This window comes from Amia ocellicauda, unplaced genomic scaffold, assembly GCF_036373705.1.
Source record: "Amia ocellicauda isolate fAmiCal2 unplaced genomic scaffold, fAmiCal2.hap1 HAP1_SCAFFOLD_33, whole genome shotgun sequence".
Taxonomy (NCBI): domain Eukaryota; kingdom Metazoa; phylum Chordata; class Actinopteri; order Amiiformes; family Amiidae; genus Amia; species Amia ocellicauda.
The window spans coordinates 720,611-735,333 of record NW_027102898.1 but is presented as its reverse complement, the minus strand read 5'-3'; the positions used below and the strand labels follow the sequence as shown (position 1 = coordinate 735,333).

At 42.2% G+C, this 14,723-nt stretch overlaps 4 non-coding genes and 5 pseudogenes across 4 annotated transcripts; all 9 read left to right on the top strand.

Annotated features, from left to right (window-relative positions):
* Window positions 1-11,787: 11,787 nt before the first annotated feature.
* LOC136731498 (uncharacterized) lies at window positions 11,788-11,906 on the top strand (annotated as a pseudogene).
* A 219-nt stretch (window positions 11,907-12,125) lies between these two features.
* Window positions 12,126-12,244, top strand: LOC136731612 (5S ribosomal RNA). Its single transcript, XR_010809604.1, has one exon. It is a non-coding gene; the product is annotated as a 5S ribosomal RNA (ribosomal RNA).
* A 210-nt stretch (window positions 12,245-12,454) lies between these two features.
* On the top strand, window positions 12,455-12,573 carry LOC136731635 (5S ribosomal RNA). The gene has a single exon (XR_010809627.1). It is a non-coding gene; the product is annotated as a 5S ribosomal RNA (ribosomal RNA).
* A 220-nt stretch (window positions 12,574-12,793) lies between these two features.
* LOC136731326 (uncharacterized) lies at window positions 12,794-12,912 on the top strand (annotated as a pseudogene).
* Window positions 12,913-13,131: 219 nt separating this feature from the next.
* Window positions 13,132-13,250, top strand: LOC136731706 (5S ribosomal RNA). Its single transcript, XR_010809694.1, has one exon. It is a non-coding gene; the product is annotated as a 5S ribosomal RNA (ribosomal RNA).
* Window positions 13,251-13,458: 208 nt separating this feature from the next.
* On the top strand, window positions 13,459-13,577 carry LOC136731171 (uncharacterized; annotated as a pseudogene).
* A 209-nt stretch (window positions 13,578-13,786) lies between these two features.
* LOC136731674 (5S ribosomal RNA) lies at window positions 13,787-13,905 on the top strand. Its single transcript, XR_010809663.1, has one exon. It is a non-coding gene; the product is annotated as a 5S ribosomal RNA (ribosomal RNA).
* Window positions 13,906-14,125: 220 nt separating this feature from the next.
* On the top strand, window positions 14,126-14,244 carry LOC136731967 (uncharacterized; annotated as a pseudogene).
* Window positions 14,245-14,460: 216 nt separating this feature from the next.
* LOC136731281 (uncharacterized) lies at window positions 14,461-14,579 on the top strand (annotated as a pseudogene).
* The last annotated feature ends 144 nt before the right edge of the window (window positions 14,580-14,723 follow it).

The following is a 14,723-nucleotide window of genomic DNA, read 5'->3' as shown; positions in this document are numbered from 1 at the left end:
GGTGCCCAGAACTGTACACAGTATTCCAGATGAGGTCTAGCGCATTGTACAGTCTTAACATTACTTAAATTCTACACTTTTGACGATATACCCTAGCATTCTGTATGCCTTTTGTATTGCTTCCCCACATTGTTTGGATGGAGAAAGTGAATCCACATAGATTCCTAGGTCTTTCTCATGCATTACTTCATCTATATCTGTACCTCCCATAGTGTAATTATAGTGGACATTTTTGTTTTACTGCATGTATTACCTTGCACTTGTCCACATTGAATTTCATTTGCCAGGTGTCAGCCCACAACTGAATTTATCTAAGTTCCTCTGAATAGCATGTGCTGCCAAGATTGTATCTGCTAAGCCACCTATTTTAGTATCATCTGCAAATTTGACAAGGTTGCTAAGTATCCCAGAGTCCAGATCATTAATATAGATTAGAAAAAGCAAAGGCCCTAGTACTGATCCCTGTGGAACTCCACTAACAACCTCACTCCAGTTAGAAGTGACTCCTCTAATCTGTTTCCTATACATCAACCAGTTCATAATCCATCTACTTACATGACCCTGAATGCCTACAGCTTCCAATTTGAGGATCAGTCTTTGGTGTGGAACCTTATCAAAAGCTTTTTGGAAATCTAAGTATATCATATCATATGCTTTCACGTGATCTACAGCTGCAGTTGCATGTTCAAAAAAATGTATTAAGTTAGTAAGACATGATCTGCCTCGTCTAAACCCATGTTGACTATCTCCAAGAATATGGTTTTCATTGAGATGCTCCTCTATTTTCTGTCTAATCATTTTTTCCAACATTTTACAGGTGATGCAGGTGAGACTGATTGGTCTGTAATTTCCTGGCTCAGTTTTGTCCCCTTTCTTGTGGATTGGTATGAAATTTGCTGTCTTCCAGTCAGTGGGAACATCCCCTGTTCTAAGTGTCATTTGAAATAATCGAGTTAACGGCCTATACATAATTTCCCTCATTTCTTTAAGTACTGTTGGAAATATCCCATCTGGCCCAGGTGATTTGTTTGATTTTAATTCTGCTAGTCCCTTTAGTACCTCCTCCTCATTTATCCTGATCTCTCTTAGGGTTTGACTGGATTGATTGTCAACCTGTGGCATGTCATCTGTTTTTTCTTTTGTACAAACCTCTGTGAAATACTCATTTAGAATATTTGCCACATCTTGTTCGTTTTCCAAGATACCTCCATTTTTGCCCTTTATCTGTTTCACCTCCTCCTTAATTGACCGCTTGCTGTTGTAATTTTGAAAAAAGCTCATTGCATTGGTTGTAGCTCCAAGAGCTATGTTTCTTTCTATTTCCCTCTTTGCTTTCCTGATCCCTTTCTTAAGATCTCTTTGCAGCTCAACATATTCTATGTATTTTGTTTCATCACCATCCCTTTTGTATGTGCTATACAACATTTTCTTCCTCTTTATATTTTTTTGCATGCCTCTGGTTTGTATGTATGTATGTATGTATGTATGTATGTATGTATGTGTGGAAGGAAAGTTAGAAATTCTTTTCTCACAACTGTTTTTCTCTCTTGTATACTTAAGAAAGATAAGGTCAAGCTAGAAGGTCAGGAGGCCATAAGGTAGTTTGATTTCTCTTTGTTATTTACAATGAGAACCTTGGAGACAATGTCAAACAGAATGACCTACGTGCCTGTTCCCTAATACCATGTATAGACCTATGAACTCTGTTCGATAATGATATATGTTCTGCTTAGTTAGCCTTTAAGATAACATAGTAATGACTTTCTAGCATGTATGTATGTATGTATATATATACACTCTCCTAAAGGATTATTAGGAACACCATACTAATACTGTGTTTGACCCCCTTTCGCCTTCAGAACTGCCTTAATTCTACGTGGCATTGATTCAACAAGGTGCTGAAAGCATTCTTTAGAAATGTTGGCCCATATTGATAGGATAGCATCTTGCAGTTGATGGAGATTTGTGGGATGCACATCCGGGGCACGAAGCTCCCGTTCCACCACATCCCAAAGATGCTCTATTGGGTTGAGATCTGGTGACTGTGGGGGCCAGTTTAGTACAGTGAACTCATTGTCATGTTCAACAAACCAATTTGAAATGATTCGACCTTTGTGACATGGTGCATTATCCTGCTGGAAGTAGCCATCAGAGGATGGGTACATGGTGGTCATAAAGGGATGGACATGGTCAGAAACAATGCTCAGGTAGGCCGTGGCATTTAAACGATGCCCAATTGGCACTAAGGGGCCTAAAGTGTGCCAAGAAAACATCCCCCACACCATTACACCACCACCACCAGCCTGCACAGTGGTAACAAGGCATGATGGATCCATGTTCTCATTCTGTTTACGCCAAATTCTGACTCTACCATCTGAATGTCTCAACAGAAATCGAGACTCATCAGAACAGGCAACATTTTTCCAGTCTTCAACTGTCCAATTTTGGTGAGCTTGTGCAAATTGTAGCCTCTTTTTCCTATTTGTAATGGAGAGGAGTGGTACCCGGTGGGGTCTTCTGCTGTTGTAGCCCATCCGCCTCAAGGTTGTACGTGTTGTGGCTTCACAAATGCTTTGCTGCATACCTCGGTTGTAACGAGTGGTTATTTCAGTCAAAGTTGCTCTTCTATCAGCTTGAATCAGTCGGCCCATTCTCCTCTGACCTCTAGCATCAACAAGGCATTTTCGCCCACAGGACTGCCGCATACTGGATGTTTTTCCCTTTTCACACCATTCTTTGTAAACCCTAGAAATGGTTGTGCGTGAAAATCCCAGTAACTGAGCAGATTGTGAAATACTCAGACCGGCCCGTCTGGCACCAACAACCATGCCACGCTCAAAATTGCTTAAATCACCTTTCTTTCCCATTCAGACATTCAGTTTGGAGTTCAGGAGATTGTCTTGACCAGGACCACACCCCTAAATGCATTGAAGCAACTGCCATGTGATTGGTTGATTAGATAATTGCATTAATGAGAAATTGAACAGGTGTTCCTAATAATCCTTTAGGTGAGTGTATATATATATATATATATATATATATATATATATATGTATGAATGTATGTATGTCCAATTGCTTTTGACAATACAAATGAATTGAGAGGGAGAGAGAGAGAGAGAGAGACAGACAGACAGACTGACAAACAGAAAAACAGACACACACACAAACACACACACACACAGAGCCAGCCAGTCCGCCAGCCAGCCAGCCAGCCAGCCAGCTCAGCGATGACATCACGAGCCTCTCTCAGCTGACTGCTATGACATCACAGAGCACGTACATTCCGTTGCTTGCCGTCTGTCAACCACTCAGTCACTGCCAGCCAGACTGGCTGGCTGGCTGGATGTGGGGGCTGCTTGCTGCTGCTGCGTACCTTACCAAGCTTATTTGCTTGACCGGCCTTCCTACTCCTCTGCCCACATGCCCACCTATGCCTCTACTCCAAGATACTTATACAATAGAAAAACTATGGTAATAATAATATAGCCCAAGACAAAAAATATTAATCTTTCTAGACTGTATTAAAGTTCAGCACTTCGGAAAAATAGAATTATTTTGTATTTCAATAAAACAAAAATAATTACTGGTATCCACACACCCAACCAATGTAAATGTCACGGACGGTGTTAATTAGCTCCTTAATCACCATTACTTATTATATTTATATTTCACTTCACTTTATGCAATATGGCTTGTGTATTTTGTTTGGTTCTATATTGCCATTATTTTGTGTGTTGATTATCTTTCACTTTATTGTTTAATTTGTTATTCACTTAGTATTATTTTGATTGTTTGCACGCGTGCCTTATTATTTTTGTTTCTTCTTTCTTTCACAACTCACCTGGGTCCACCTGCACTCTTCACACGCGTCCCCACTTAATCACCCTGCCCTGGGAGAGGAGAGGATTATCTGCTGTAGTCCACTTTCCAATGTGGGAGGTCTCTGCGGCTCATATCTCATTCAATTATTTATTCATTTATCCTACATCAAGTTTATTTATTTTCCCACGTTTCATTCAATCACCATCAGAAGCTCTCTGTGCTAAAAGTGGCAGCACATTTGTCTCACACACATCAAACTCGCCTTTTCCTGCTTCCCAAGCCTTATCAACTTACTCAGACCCTCGTCAACTTACTCAAACCCTCTTCAACTTTGGTTAACATTGCTCTGCATTCTAACAGCTATTCTTTCTCCTATTCTTAATTTCTTACAAGAAATGTATTCAGGTTTTTTTATCAATATGTTTTATTTATATTTATACAGATGTCACTCCATTATTCGTTTATTGAAGTCATATATGTACCTAACAAAATATTAGCCAATAGGCCATTGATCTCAATAATGATTCCCATAATCCTAGGACACCTTCTCTTTTACTCTTCCTTTCCATTCTTACTTTTCTCCTGTAAAGCATTTTATATTACTTGAGCTTACTTATTCTATAGTTGTAATCTTATACTTCTGCGGTATCTTACCCTTTTCCTACATCACTCATCTTAAAACCATGGTCTACTTTGACTTTCATTTCAGGTATTATATGCTAGGCACCAATAACCAAACATTTTCTGAAAGACTGTAACATGTCACCAGACTGTTTACATTCTCCTGCTTTCACAGGCTGTCAGGGCTGCACCAGGCTCTCTTCTAGCCTTTCGTTTCCTTGAATTTGACTTTTGACAGAGCTTGTCCATAACATGATGTTTAACAAACAAATTCTGGTTCTTCTTGTGGAGACACCATGACTATTTATGTATTACTATTATTATCCATCTGTTTATTCAATGTATATTTTGGATTACTTTTCTTATAATAGTCTTTCTTTCTGATTTCTGATGCTTGAGGCACTCTGTATAGAGCCAAAGATCCTCATGAATATGATAAATCTGTTGTTACATTTTTAAATATAATTCTAAAATGATTGCCAAAACATAGACATTTACCTTATATCACCTTCAAACTATACATATTCATAAACACACAAAGCACATACACATTGATATCTAAAGATAATTCAGATATCCGATCTGTGGCATGTTTTATTGACCCTGCAGTGTCTCAAACAGCCCTTATAACTTATTATTTAAGCTTATGATTATTTAGAATAAAATGTCAAATAATCCCACTCGATTATTTCATTATTTCACTATCTCAGTTTTCTTGATCCATTGTGAAAAAGTTCTGTTATTTCCTCCTCATCTGTAGAGGCTACATTAGCCCACTCCCCGGTCTGATATTCTCGTAGTAACTGTATCCAAATGTTGGGCGGACATTTAGCCTTCACGATGATGTGTACATCGTGCGGGTGAAGGAGGTGAATAACCATCTTTTCATCTAGAATATCCCAAAAAGTTGTGTTACCCTGGTTTGGTTTTAATTTTGGGAGGGATGCCCATATCATTTCTTTTTCTCCTGGGGAGAAGGGGACATGGGTTTTAGTCGTATAGACTATTGATTGACCTTCCTCTTTACTCTGTCTAGTTTTGACTTGCATGGGTGCAGCTGGGACCGTTTTCAGAGCGGTCAGATCTGGATACAATGTATTATTATAACCAAAATCAGTGATTGATTTATATTCCGGATTATATGGGGGAGGAGCGCTAGCAAAACCTCCTTTTTCATATTCCCATGCTTTGCGATCTAAATCATCCCAATCGGGCCTGTCGTCCTCGGAGTGATCTGTGTCGCGACGCGCTCCTAACACGGCAGCACATCGCGCACCTACACCTTCACCTTTTCTGACCACTTTTCTTGCCCTTCTAATTTGCCTTGTAGTTCTATTAATTCTATCGTATTTTTCACAACTTCTTCTCTCAATTCACATTACTGTTTATGATGATCTTCCATTTCTGTTATTTTCTTTTCTTGATTCTCACCAACCTGACACAATATCACAATTCCTTTCTCTGTCTTATCTGGTTGTTGTTGCTTCCACCAGTCCCGGAGCTCCTTCGGAGACCAGTCTTTCTCCCAACTTCCTTCCAACATTTTCTTCTCTACATTCTGTTTTTTTATTTCTCAAAAAACCAATAATGCTGGTGTCACTCACTGTGACGATTTATCTGAAATATTACATTATTATATATTATATTATGTATATATATTATAATAAAAACAAACACTCCAGTAAGGTACGGACACCCGTACATGACACTGGCTAAGGTAAGGGAACCCATAAACAACCATAAGCACCCCCGGACCTAGGACAGACTGTAACTTGCTAACTTGCTAACTGTTTTGTTTGCTTCACATCGTTTGCTGCTAGTTGCATGCCAAACGAGTTCGTTCTGTCCAAAATATAAGCTTTTTTCTTCTAATAAACTCAATAAAAATACAGTGCACTAGCAACTATTTCCCTTTCAAAAGTTGTAGTCCCGTTTCAGTTAAAACAAAATGTGTTCTTCAAACAAAGAAAATACTTGTGTTTCTTTTCCCTCTTTACCTGCTCTTATCACAAAGCTTCTCAACACAATCTCAGGTGCAGGTGCACTCTGCGCTATCCTTTGCCCGAGCTTTGTCCAGGAAAACTCACTGTAGCCATCTTAGTTCAACACGGGCTCTCCTTACCTGCGAGTCACACGGGTCCAGTTCACTTTGCAAGTGAACAGTCTCTTCTCAGAAACAATAAGGAAACTTGGAAAGAAACACAATCCCAGGTCGGTGTTAAAAAAAAGTTCTTTGTTTTCATATTAAAAGAAAACATTTGTATTTTCTCTGCACACTTCACAGCTCCAATTAGCACACTCAACTAATCCCTGCCCCCCTCAGAACCGTCACTAAAGAAAGGTACTCACAGTCATTTTAAATATGACATCCTGTAGTGCTTGTTTTCAAAATATGATCTTATTATCACTTGAACCAAATAAATCCTTTGACCCACTAATACCAAATTACAGTTAGGGGGGCCACAGATGTGATTTGAAAATACGATCTTCCATGTCTTTCTGTTGTGTTTTGACCTGGGGATCTGTAATTGTCCAAGTGGCTACTGCACATGTACTTATTTAATATTAAATGTGTTATTTAATTAGGCTTGGTTCTGATGAGCATGTACAAGACGTCAGCTTTTTAAATAACTGTGTGTATTGGATCATACACATTTTAGAAATACTCTCTCAAACTTCCCGCATTGGTACCTCACCAGGGAGGTAGAAAACAGCAATAGCATTGAAAAAGTGTGACTGTAGTTCTGCTCTTCTGCAATATATTTCTACAATATCTTTAACATCTTCTTTAACATTGTTTTAAAGGCTGGGACCAATATGGTGGAATATCTCCAACACACGGACATTGAGAGACTCGACCCCTTTGTGCTGCTGCTCAGAGACCAACTCTCAGTTGTCTCTGAGTAGGCTATGGATCAACTTCCTTTCCTAATATGAAGGAGACCATGGATACAAAACCTATGAAAAACAGGTGATTATTGTTATTCTTCTCATTATAAACTACTTAATACATCTCTCCCATAAAGTACAACAGGATAGTGGTGACGTCATTCAGGATTGGATTGCCATTGGTCAAAAGCCCTCTGAGAGAAATTGTGTGGCGACACTCCACACTCTTAGAAGAAATTGTTCTGCACAGAACCATAAAGGGTTCCTCGAGTAATCGCTCTGGTGGATCCCTTTATGGTTCTATGTAGAACCCCTTCAAAGGGGTTACATGAAGAACCCCCAAACATAGCGTTCTACACAGAACCATTCGTTTTAAAATGTTATATATAGAACCCATTCAAAAGGGGGACACGTGCTATACCTGAATTTGTTTTCCAAATACAATCTTTAAAAAATGTATGAGTTCATATATACAAACACACATACACAACGTAAAAATCGCACTACTAGTGAAGTAACTTCATTTACATTATATGCCACAACTCCTCAATTTGGAACGCAAAAACAAGACATCTGATGTAAAAGTGTAAACTAATTACGAACAGCACTTTTGATTTTTATCTTCAATTCAGGGGCTACTTATTCGAACAGTAAACTGTATTCTCTCTTCAGAGTGACTGGAATGTTTTTGCCTACATTCAACTTAAATATGAAAGTTTCCAAAAACGGCATAGTTTTCTTTAAGGCTATTCAATGCCAAACACAAAATTCTCTCTGCTTTCAGTGCTTGTCCTTCAGCACAATTACACAGGTTCATGATGTTCTCATTTCAATACATTGTTTTCTTATTTAAACTATTTGACTTTGAGCTTACATTGAGAATAAAATCACTTTTGCAAGTAAAACCTGGCCAAGAAAGGAAGCAGCACTACAATAAAACAATACACAGAATACAAAGCAGTTCCTTCAAAAGTGAAAGTGATAAAGAGTGATGTCTGTCAGTAAATTACGTTGAGATACATATTGGTTATTTTGAATTAGGAGTCCAACTTCAATAATTTCTATTAACAAGCCAAAATACAGATCAGAATTACGGGTAATTGAAAATAATATGTAGCGCCTAGGTAAGCTTGGATGTGTTCAGAGAAACACTAAAAACGGACCTTCCTCACACCCGTCTTGTTGAGGTGGACGTGGTCATACAGGTGATGTGGCTGGATGTCTCAGTGGTGTGCCAGGTGGACGTTGGGGAGGAGGGCACATCTTCGGGATACTTCTGCGTTGATGGCCTGGATGATGTGCAGGGGCACGTCTGTGCGGGGCAGCAGTGTGGAGATGGTGATTTTGGCAGTTTGGAATTCCTCTGTGGCTTTCTTTGCCACCTGTCTCAGGGCTGAGGCCACATCGCCCCTGCGGGCACTCAGGTCGTTAGTGCCGGTGTGGATGAGGATGTGTTTGACTTGGCAAAGCCTCCTCTTGGAGAGCAGCTCCAGGGCTCTCTGTGCTGTGGAGCACCAAAGCTTTTTCACTTTTCGCCCAGGGAAGAGGCGCCTCTCAACCAGGAACTTCCCATTGGATTCGCTCAGAATGACCACCTCTGTGTTGACCTGCCACTCCGGGTTTTGCGTCGGGAGTGGTGGGGGCAGCGGGTGTGTTTTAGGGGAGTGGCGTTTCAGGGGGTTGTGTATTAGTGGCAGGTCTGGTGATAGTGGGTGTGTCAGGAGTGGTGGGGAGTGTGGGTGGATCAGTGGGTGCGTCAGGGGTTGGAGGTGTTGTGGGGTCAGTGCAGTGCAGTCTCTGTGCTCCAGTGATGTGTAGCTCCTCTCTTAGCTCCTCCAGCTGGCTCTGCAGGCTCCTTAGCTGGCTGTGCTGGGGTGTCCTGGTCAGCTCCTCCCTCGCTCTGCGCAGCTCCGTCCTCAGGGTTTGGCTCTGCTCCTCCAGGTCTCTCACTGCTGCTCTCAGCTCATGGATCTCAGCCTTGTGCTGCATCTTTAGTCTGTGCATCTCATCCCGGAGCTGATCGCACAAGGAGGTCTGGGCCAGGGTGCTCAAGGTCTGCTCCCTGAACTCCGCAAACTCCAGCTCCAGCACTGATAGGCATTCCTTTAGTGTTTTAATGTTGCTGGAGAGTTTTGGGGAGACAGGGGGGCAGTCTGTGGGAGATGGGGCACTGTCTGGCTCCGTGTGGCTGGGGGCAGACTGCAGGGTGGCCGGCTCTGGCTCTTGTTTCTCTACCTCAGTCTGCTGCTTTGAGGTGTGGAAGCCGAGAGCTAATTGGTCCAGGCTGCTCTCGCTGCCCTGCACCATGATGGTCCCGTTGTGGTATACATTAAAAGTGAGCATCACACTGTCTGTGTCTTTCTCTACCAGCACTGAGATCTGCCTGCCTCTGCTAATGCCCCTCTTGTTGTTATTGGGGTATGTCTGGCACAGGGTTTTGTGAAAGGCGCTGTAGAACAGTAGATTGTTCTTGACCCTGTTTTCTCCTTTACCGGTGTAGTCTAGGATGAGGGTCTCAGGAGATGCTCTCATCACAGCTTGTTTGTAGTCCTTCTTAGCCTGTGCAGAGCGAATGTCTTCAGGGTATCGGATTTCAAAAGGCAGCTCTGCAGTCAGACTGCTGTTCGATAGATTTCTATCAGTCTCAGTGGCAGTTGGGCTCTCTCCTACTGTCACTCTATTCAAATCGGAGCTCTGCATTTTCATTGGCTGAGTCAACTACTGAGAATGCTTATTTATTTTATTAATACATATTTTTTTGTTTAATTATTTGTCTCTTACCTCCAATTCTTGTCTTCAGCTTTTCTTTTCTGACTTTTCTTCCTGAACTGTCTCTCTGCTTTCTTCTTTTTGTGTTTCTCTTAAAATTATTATTTTTTGAATACTTTTTCTTCTGAATTTCTATTCCATGTCTTCTGTGTATGTTTATAGTGCTATATATACATTTGTAAATCACAAATTAAATCCGCTTATGTATAAAAACAAATGTTTTTTAGGAGCTCATATTCCTCCCTCTCTCTCTCTCTCTCTCTCTCTCTCTCTCTCTCTCTCTCTCTCTCTCAATTAATTTCATTTGTATTGTCAAAGCAATTGGACATACATACACATACATACATATACACTCACCTAAAGGATTATTAGGAACACCTGTTCAATTTCTCGTTAATGCAATTATCTAATCAACCAATCACATGGCAGTTGCTTCAATGCATTTAGGGGTGTGGTCCTGGTCAAGACAATCTCCTGAACTCCAAACTGAATGTCTGAATGGGAATGAAAGGTGATTTAAGCAATTTTGAGCGTGGCATGGTTGTTGGTGCCAGACGGGCCGGTCTGAGTATTTCACAATCTGCTCAGTTACTGGGATTTTCACGCACAACCATTTCTAGGGTTTACAAGGAATGGTGTGAAAAGGGAAAAACATCCAGTATGCGGCAGTCCTGTGGGCGAAAATGCCTTGTTGATGCTAGAGCTCAGAGGAGAATGGGCCGACTCGATTCAAGCTGATAGAAGAGCAACTTTGACTGAAATAACCACTCGCTACAACCGAGGTATGCAGCAAAGCATTTGTGATGCCACAACACGTACAACCTTGAGGCGGATGGGCTACAACAGCAGAAGACCCCACTGGGTACCACTCATCTCCACTACAAATAGGAAAAAGAGGTGAGACATTCAGATGGTAGAGTCAGAATTTGGCGTAAACAGAATGAGAACATGGATCCATCATGTCTTGTTACCACTGTGCAGGCTGGTGGTGGTGGTGTAATGGTGTGGGGGATGTCTTCTTGGCACACTTTAGGCCCCTTAGTGCCAATTGGGCATCGTTTAAATGCTACGGCCTACCTGAGCATTGTTTCTGACCATGTCCATCCCTTTTTGACCACCATGTACCCATCCTCTGATGGCTACTTCCAGCAGGATAATGCACCATGTCACAAAGGTCGAATCATTTCAAATTGGTTTCTTGAACATGACAATGAGTTCACTGTACTAAACTGGCCCCCACAGTCACCAGATCTCAACCCAATAGAGCATCTTTGGGATGTGGTGGAACGGGAGCTTCGTGCCCTGGATGTGCATCCCACAAATCTCCATCAACTGCAAGATGCTATCCTATCAATATGGGCCAACATTTCGAAAGAATGCTTTCAGCACCTTCTTGAATCAATGCCACGTAGAATTAAAGCAGTTCTGAAGGCGAAAGGGGGTCAAACACAGTATTAGTATGGTGTTCCTAATAATCCTTTAGGTGAGTTCATCGTAGCTCTTAATACTCTCTTTCTGTCTGGAGGAGATATAATTGAAGTATTGTACACGTACCCGGCTACTTTCAAAACCTTTTGCTGCACTGATATTTTTCCCTCCATTTTTCTTTTTTCTTTTTTTTTTTGCTGGAAGTTCCGTCAATACCCGCCAGCCTTAAAGAGACATCATGCAGCTGGGCCTCTCGGCTTTCGGCCACACCGTCCTGAATGCGCATGATATCGTCAGATCTCGGAAGCTAAACGGGGCAGGACCAGGTCAGTACTTGAATGTGAGACCTCCTGGAAATACCAGGTGCTGCAAGCTTTTACGTCTCCTGGGTAACTTTATCGTAGCTCTTAATACTCTCTTTCAGTCTGCAGGAGATATAATTGAAGAATTGTACACGTACCCGGCTACTTTCAACACCCTTTCCTGCACTGATATTTTTCCTTCCATTTTTCTATTTTTTTTTTTTTTCTTTTTGCTGGAAGTTCCGTCAATACCCGCCAACCTTTAAGAGACATCATGCAGCCAGGCCTTTCGGCTTGTGGCCACACCGTCCTGAATGCGCCCGATCTCGTCAGACCTCGGAAGCTAAACGGGGCAGGGCCTGGTCAGTACTTGGATGGGAGACCTCCTAGAAATACCAGGTGCTGCAAGCTTTTTACGTCTCCTGGGTAACTTCATCGTAGCTCTTAATACTCTCTTTCTGTCTCCAGGAGATATAATTGAAGAATTGTACACGTACCCGGCTACTTTCAACACCCTTTGCTGCACTGGTATATTTCCCTCTATTTTTCTTTTTTTTTTTTGCTGGCAGTTCCGTCAATACCCGCCAGCCTTTAAGAGACATCATGCAGCCAGTCATCTCGGCTTGCGGCCACACCATCCTGAACGCGCCCGATCTCGTCAGATCTCGGAAGCTAAACGGGGCAGGACCTGGTCAGTACTTGGATGGGAGACCTCCTGGAAATACCAGGTGCTGCAAGGTTTTACGTCTCCTGGGTAACTTTATCGTAGCTCTTAATTCTCTCTTTCTGTCTGGAGGAGATATAATTGAAGAATTGTACACGTACCCGGCTACTTTCAACACCCTTTGCTGCACTGATATTTTTCCCACCATTTTTCTATTTTTTTTTTTTTTTTTTTTTGCTGGAAATTCCATCAATACCCGCCATCCTTTAAGAGACATCATGCAGCCAGGCATCTCGGCTTGCGGCCACACCATACTGAAAGCGCCTGATCTCGTCAGATCTCGGAAGCTAAACGGGGCAGGACCTGGTTAGTACATGAATGTGAGACCGCCTGGAAATACCTAGTGCTGCAAGCTTTTACGTCTCCTGGGTAACTTTATCGTAGCTCTTAATACTCTCTATCTGTCTGGAGGAGATATAATTGAAGAACTGTACATGTACCCGGCTACTTTCAACACCCTTTGCTGCACTGATATTTTTCCCTCCCTTTTTCTATTTTTTTTTTTTTTTTTTTTGCTGGAAGTTCCGTCAATACTTGCCAGCCTTTAAGAGACATCATGCAGCCAGGTCTCTTGGCTTGCGGCCACACCGTCCTGAACGCGCCTGATCTCATCATATCTCGGAAGCTAAACGGGGCAGGGCCTGGTCAGTACTTGGATGGGTGACCTCCTGGAAATACCTGGTGCTGCAAGCTTTTTTGTCTCCTGGGTAACTTCATCGTAGCTCTTAGTACTCTCTTTCTGTCTGGAGGAGATATAATTGAAGTATTGTACACGTACACGGCTACTTTCAACAGCCTTTGCTGCACTGATATTTTTCCCTCCATTTTTCTTTTTTTTTTTTGCTGGAAGTTCGTCAATATCCGCCAACCATTAAGAGACATCATGCAGCCAGGCCTCTCAGCTTGTGGCCACACCGTCCTGAATGCGCCCGATCTCGTAAGATCTCGGAAGGTAAAAGGGGCAGAGCCTGGTCAGTACTTGGATGGGTGACCTCATGGAAATACCTGGTACTGCAAGCTTTGTTGTCTCCTGGGTAACTTCATCGTAGCTCTTAATACTCTCTTTCTGTCTGCAGGAGATATAATTGAAGAATTGTACACGTACCCGGCTACTTTCAACACCCTTTGCTGCACTGGTATTTCTCCCTCCATTTCTCTTTTTTTTTTTTGCTGGATGTTCCGTCAAAACCCGCCAACCATTAAGAGACATCATGCAGCCCGGCCTCTTGGCTTGCAGCCACACCATCCTGAACGCCCCCGATCTCATCAGATCTTGGAATTTAAACGGGGCAGGGCCTGGTCAGTACTTGGATGGGTGACCTCCTGGAAATACCTGGTGCTGCAAGCTTTTACGTCTCCTGGGTAACTTTATCGTAGCTCTTAATACTCTCTATCTGTCTGGAGGAGATATAATTGAAGTAATGTACACGTACCCGGCTACTTTCAACACCCTTTGCTGCACTGATATTTTTCCCTCCCTTTTTCTTTTTTTTTTTTTTTTTTTTTTTGCTGGAAGTTCCGTCAATACTTGCCAGCCTTTAAGAGACATCATGCAGCCAGGTCTCTTGGCTTGCGGCCACACCGTCCTGAACGCGCCTGATCTCATCATATCTCGGAAGCTAAACGGGGCAGGGTCTGGCCAGTACTTGGTTGGGTGACCTCCTGGAAATACCAGGTGCTGCAAGCTTTTTACGTCTCCTGGGTAACTTCATCGTAGCTCTTAATACTCTCTTTCAGTCTGGAGGAGATATTATTGAAGAATTGTACACGTACCCGGCTACTTTCAACAGCCTTTGCTGCACTGATATTTCTCCCTCCATTTTTCTTTTTTTCTTTTTTTTTTTGCTGGAAGTTCCGTCAATACCCACCAGCCTAAAGAGACATCATGCAGCCGGGCCTCTTGGCTTTCGGCCACACCGTCCTGAACGCGCCCGATATCGTCAGATCTCGGAAGGTAAAAGGGGCAGGGCCTGATCAGTAATTGGATGGGTGACCTCCTGGAAATACCTGGTGCTGCAAGCTTTTTTGTCTCCTGGGTAACTTCATCGTAGCTCTTAGTACTCTCTTTCTGTCTGGAGGAGATATAATTGAAGTATTGTACACGTACACGGCTACTTTCAACAGCCTTTGCTGCACTGATATTTTTCCCTAAATTTTTCTTTTTTT